This window comes from Triticum urartu, chromosome 4A, assembly GCF_056163025.1.
Source record: "Triticum urartu cultivar PI428250 chromosome 4A, HENAU_Tu73, whole genome shotgun sequence".
Lineage (NCBI taxonomy): Eukaryota > Viridiplantae > Streptophyta > Magnoliopsida > Poales > Poaceae > Triticum > Triticum urartu.
In genome coordinates, this window is record NC_141876.1 from 4,998,659 (window position 1) to 5,005,162 (window position 6,504).

At 45.0% G+C, this 6,504-nt stretch overlaps 1 pseudogene; it reads right to left on the reverse strand.

Moving 5' to 3' along the window:
• Positions 1–369: 369 nt before the first annotated feature.
• LOC147974289 (putative disease resistance protein RGA4) lies at positions 370–5,949 on the reverse strand (annotated as a pseudogene).
• Positions 5,950–6,504: the final 555 nt, after the last annotated feature.

Genomic DNA, 6,504 nt, shown 5'->3' on the forward strand with positions numbered 1-6,504 from the left:
ATCAAGGTTGCCGTGTGTTTAGTAGTCCGGTTTGGACTATGCTAATTAATTAACTGGGTAAGTATCGATGTAAAGGACTAGTCCGTGATGGATAACTAGTTCGTATTGGAGAAGGAGTTGTGTCTAGTCGGTTAGCTAGCTTGGAGTCCTAGTCGTTGGTTGCTCTGGTTGGATGTGCATATATACATGACCGGGGCTGAGATATTTGTAACATCATGGTGGAGAAAACCAGAACAGAAATAAAGATGATAAGAGAGGCACGACACGTGCCTTTGGTAAAAGTTTTTGCGTGTGCGTGTTCATCATGATTTGATGTGATTGATCCTGTGGGCGAAATTCCAACATGTGTAAAATAGGTGATGGCTCTATTCATATTGGGAGTCGATGCCCAAAATAGCTGTAGGTATGAATATCTTGTATGCAAGGAGGAGGATAGAGGCTATCAAACACCTCCTCAATCATTCCTAGATCCTTCTCAGACACTCCATCTTTCATCAATTCATTGCTGACCCGTCTGCTCATGCAGTTCAGAGTCAGAATGTTGAGATTGACCTTTGCATCAAGCCTGACCTTTGTGGTTAAAGAGGCAGAAGATACATTCTTCAGACCCTCTAATCCAGGGATCCTAAGGTTGGAAAGAGGCCCAAACTCTTCCAAACTAGACCAATTATCATCCATGTGGGCTCGAAACCCATAAAGTGTCCTCAGATTTGTTAAAGCACAAAATCCCCTCGGCATACTATGTATAGATGTCTCGTCAAGGTCATGAAATCTTAGTTCCCTTAAGTTTACAATGTTACTGGGAAGTTCCACAAAATTTTCACAACCTTCAAGGCTAATGTGTTGTAGGAATTTCATCTGGTTGATGTTCTCTGGTAGTCTATTTAACCCATTGCATTTTTGGTAGTCTATTTAACCCATTGCATTTTTTAATGCCAAATACCTCAAGTGTTTCAGCTTATACAAAGATTTAGCCAAGGCAACAAAGTTTGAGGATTCTATATGTAGCATCCGTAGGCTTGAAAAGGTTAACAATGAAGCATATGACCTTTAATGGCGGAGCTTGACAGCGATGTGGAGGGTGGGGGGGAGGGGGGGGGGAAAGTATACGTGTTTGGTGGGGCTGATGAGAATACTTTATTCTAATTTTGTCCCCCCCCCCCCCCCCCCCAAAAAAAAATTCCTTTAGGAATTTGTGTTGGGCTGAGGGGCGGGGGGCCACAGCCCCCTCAGCTATACACATAGCTCTGCCATTGATATCTGTATCTTGAAACTCCCAATTATCATTAACGATGTGAGTGATTTCTCCTCTTGTAAAGTTCTCCAGTCAAATGTATCTGATCCCAATCCTTCAGTTTCTACAAACAACCTAAGAAAACTTTGCAAACTAATTTTGTGGTAAACATTTTCTCCATTGTGAGTTATTATCGCGTCATCTCTAGCTAAAAGTTGAGCAAATGAGTGAACAACATCATGCATATTGTACATATCTACAGCAATGTCATCCGGATCGGGCTCTATAATGTAACGTAGTGTCAGTTCCTTGTAATACTCAAGTCCTGATTCTTCTAATCCATCTGAGTTTCCATGAACAAAACCTTCACTGACCCACATGCCGACAATTTCATACGATAGCATATCTTTCTTTTTAGGTTGAATTTAGAAATGGAGAAAACATTGTCTCAAAGAAGAGGGCAAGTCCTCATAGCTAAAAAATATTGCATAATTTAGCTCTTCTAGCATTTGGGATATTGACCATATAGCATCATTGAGAACCTTTTTGCAAGCACGTTGTTCTTTTTCCCTCTGGCATAGAAGCCCTCCCATCACTTTTACATCAAGTGTTAGACCATCACACATTTCTATAATCGGCAAGCCAATATCCTTTAGGATCTCAATCTCAGGTTCTTTGTTTATTGTTCCTGCAAGCCAATAGTACTTGCAAGGAGTTGGATATATAGTTAATAATAGACACATAACACATTAGCAGTAGCTAGTGCCCATGCTTTTTTTTACACATAAGCTAGATTGTTCCTAAAGTATACTATCAAAAGGTAATCCTGTCATATCTGAATTAAACTGCCAAAAAAGTGATATCATGGTCGATAGTTGTATGTGTATGTTGTAATCTTAAACTTACCTATAAATATAGTTCTTGAAATATATTGTGAACTTTGCATAATGCATCACATGTGTGTGGTTGACTGTTACTCACATGAGTGAATAGGTCTAATGGTAAATTGAAAGAAGCATCAAAAGTGCATGAAGTTTACTGTGTTGGACATACAAATCCCACTGCCTGTTACAGCAAATAGTACTAGTATATGCTATAGTATTCGTCGAACGGTGGTGGACAATCAATGAAGGTGGATTTAGGACAGGAAGCAAGTTAATCTGGTTGGAAGTAAACTAGTGCTAGATTATTAGATTAATATATATTAAGGGTAGTGAGAAGTTACTACTAGTAAGTAGGTATGCTCTCCTGCTTCTTAAGAAATGACCATGCATCTTCAGCACCTAATTTGTCAACATGGTGGTAGTGCACAGCTTTCATGCTTGGGGCTAGAGTGTCATGTCTTGTGGTCATAAGGGCTCTGCTGCCAGGGCTGCCGTAGCTAAAGGGGCCCCCTCAACAGTTTGTCCCATGCGTCGACACCCCACATGTCATCTAGTAAAAAGAAAAAAACTTCTTATCCCCGATGGTAATCTTGAGAGCACCAACAAGTAGGTTTCCGTCTCGAGCCCCACCACCTCCTGGCAGGTCTCCACCAACAGCTATGATATCCGTACTCAATAGCTCAACATCATTGAAATCCTGTGTGATGCTAAGCCATATCCTCTTAGTGAACATGCCTTTGATACCATCATCATTGCAGACCACAAACAATGGCGACCACCATGTGGCAATCACTTTTGTCACCAGGTGCCTCTCTTGTAAGCACCTCCATAAGCAGTGGTGATTCTATTAGGGGGGCTTCAATAGGCTTAAGCCTGCCATCTGAACATCATATTTCAACTAAATATACCACTTAGGAATTATATTGTGGTGCTTTACGTGCCACAAATGCAATGCGCTTGCTAATTAGGCTTATAAACTTATGTTTTGAGCCTACCCTTCGTCTTTCTGTCTTCGTAGGCCTCTAGCTTGATGAAAATGAAACTGTTGCGCCTCTTGCAAATAGCATCCAAAATTTGGTTGAGCAACTTGATGCGGGTGCCAATGTCATGGGTGTGGACGGGATTTCACATGCAAAAGAACAGAGGGTTAAGGCACCCCCTATCCTTGGTTTGACCTTGCTCCATGGCCTTGAGCTGACATAGGTCAATGATGTCGTTGGTCAGGTACATGCCACGCTTCAGCTCCCCCACCCACCCCTATACACTCTCATTGGTGATGTTCCTCCTATCAGCATCAGCAAGGAAATTCTTGAGCTCCCCAAGCTTGATGCTCAGGTCTTTGATCCCGTCGGACGCGCCGATTAGCATGGCCACCTTTTCTCTGGCCAGGTCGGCAAGCATCTTGTTCCTCTGTATTACAAATGAACAGTCCCATGGTAACAGGAAGGACAATCAGAATTAGTCACTAGAGACTAGCAACAAATGGAAAGAAAGTGTGGCTCGCAAACTAGAAGACATTGCACACAAATTTGGCTTGAAATAAAACCTAGGCAGTATTACCTTGAACAAACACCAACAATTGAAACGGAAAGGCACATGATCATCTCTTTCAGAGAGGGAAAAATCGCTAGAGTAAGTGTGGTGTAGCAGGAATCAGCAAAGTACCTTTTTTAAAAACAGATAAATTTCATTTATTTAGCAACATCGTACATGTACAATTGTGCAGTTAAGCAGAGTAGTAAGAGCAGCTACAACTGCATTGAGGCAGGCTTCATTGCCTACTCCTAAGCATCTGAACCTGTAAGGTGTATTCTGAATTTTGAGAGCAAGCTTGGCATGATGATGAGCACAAAAATTATAGCCTCTGTTAATGTGGTAGACCCTTGTGATATCAAACGCCGAGGAACCTGCAATATGTGCGAGCTGAGGTCTGATTATCCAATGACCTGGATCTAAAATAAGGTCTTGAGAAACTACAGCTGACGCCAATGTCGCACAGTCTGTTAGGAAAGTGGCATATTGAAGATTGAGTAGCTGAGCAATCTGGGAAGCAAGCATCATGTTGAATGCTTCAGCCTGAATGGCCGACGCCAGTGGTGTCGAAGTGGCAGATATGCACAGCTGAGAGCAGCTTCTATAACCTGCAAACTAGATAAAAACTCCTATTCCTCCAATTGTCGGTCCCCCTTTAGGTCCTGGAGCCCAGGAAGCATCTGAAAATACTATGGGACCTGTAATGTTGGCCAGTCCATGATTGTTTTTCCTGGAGATTGTTAGAATAAATTCAAGGCATACTGTTGATCATTCGAGAACCAAGCAATCACACGTGCACGATACCGAGATTTGTTAACGAGGTTCACCGATATGCCTACATCCCCGGGGCTTGACTACGGGTGCTCCTCCCCGTGACACCGTCACAATACCGCACACCGGCCACCCGGGCGCCGGCACACGCCGCCGGCTCCCCCTTGCGCGCCTGTGCTCTTATGTTGGCATAAGTTACATCGTGTGTCTACCCCCGCTATATAAGAGAGGCCTAGGATACAAGTGTCCTACTAGGACACGACTCCACATCCTATGTAAACACAATACAACTATAAGTCCAACTGTAACCTACCTTGTACACTATATTCGACACAACTCCAACAAACTCCACCTTGGCAATATACTCCACCACCTTGAATTTGTCCATGCATCAAACTTCCATGTACATTGAACTTGAGTTTATCCCATGAGAACCACTGCTACTCCAAAGACTCCATGTCACTCCACCTACAACTTGTAGTCCCTTCTTTTCTTGACCACAGTCAACACTCGAGCAAAATTAAGTTCCTTGTTACTCTAGTTTGTGCTCCCAACTTCCAGAGTATCAGTTCAACACCATCAAACACCAATCACTGACCTGCGTGAAAGTGAACAACTCACATATTGGGTGTCACACACAAGAGTTATCTGAACTCAACATCACCGCTCCTTTCTTGACCGCCTGTCTGAAACTTCAAGGAATTTCACCGTTGCTTGTAGTCATCCCGAGTCAAATTCACAGTTGTCTCACCACATGTATGACCACCGGAGCCCTGGCCCGTCTCCATGTCCCGTGCATACCGCACGCCTCGCCGCTATTACTGCGTCGAGCCTCCGCTGTCCCGGTCGAGTCTCAAGGGTCGCAAACCCACACCACTCAAACCCCCACTGCAGAGTACCACCGATCATCACCGACCGATGACGAGTTTTACGCTTCCATCAGACCACTGGGCTCCAGTCCGAACTACGTGTCCCTCGCTTTTCCATCGCTGAATAGGCTTCGACTCCCTGTCGACTTACGACATAGCCTCTCAATCCAGCTCCACCTTCAACATGACTCCATGGTAGATGATCAGTCCACCCCTGCGCCGCATCGACTTCAAGCTCCGTGTATACACCACCTTGAATCAATCCCGCGCGATAGTCTTGTCGAAGCCACACAAGCCCTTAGGCATGTGCCATGTGTTTCCACGACTCAGAAGTCGGTCACCATCAGCATCACGCTCCTATGTCATCGTCGTCGATCCCACCACCGTCTTCTGTACCAACCGACTTGCGTCTATCCGTCAGACTGTCCAGTCCAACCCAGCCGAACTCGTTCGACTGTACGACACACTCAAGGCTCTCAAATCGTCTTCGGCGAATTTCCATCCATCAGATGATAATTCCATCTTAGCTGACATGACTTCCCCCAACGCCTTCAAGCATCTCTGTTGTGTCAACAAATCTTTCATCCATGTCGGCCATAACCCAAGGTTTCCAGTTCCTGAACTTCTTCACCTCAAACCTGATGCCTGATGACGCCATGCTTCTTCATACGGCTGACCCTGCGAAAAATTATCTGAGCTTTGCACGCGATGCCCAAAATATGCAAACTGAACCTCCGGTCCTCTGTGTACTACTAGCAATTCCAACCAAAAAAACTCTTCTGGTCTTCACGTGTATAGCAACTTTGATCTTGGTCAACTTCCCAATGCTAGCGAACTTGTCTGCCAAAACGCCTGCTAATTCCGATGTACGTGTATGTCTTGATAGACTATTTCCCTTGCCGATTCGATTTTCCTCTTTGTATCACATGAGGACTCGGTCCTCTTTTTGTCTTCAACAAATCTCTCGTAGATCGCTAACGCATCCATCTAGGCCTTCCTCCGCATGTACGTGCCACGCGTGCCTGCAGCGTGTGCGGCTTCCGCCACCTGGGCCACTGCCCACGCACGTGCCTTGTCCCGCGCCTTGGGCTTCCGCAATCAGCACCCGTCAATCGATCGACCTGCTGTCCGCCTGCCCGTACGCGATGTGCCGCTGCTGATCGATCGAATCCGCGACCGCCAGCCCTGCGAACCAGCACATGCTGTGGTTCCG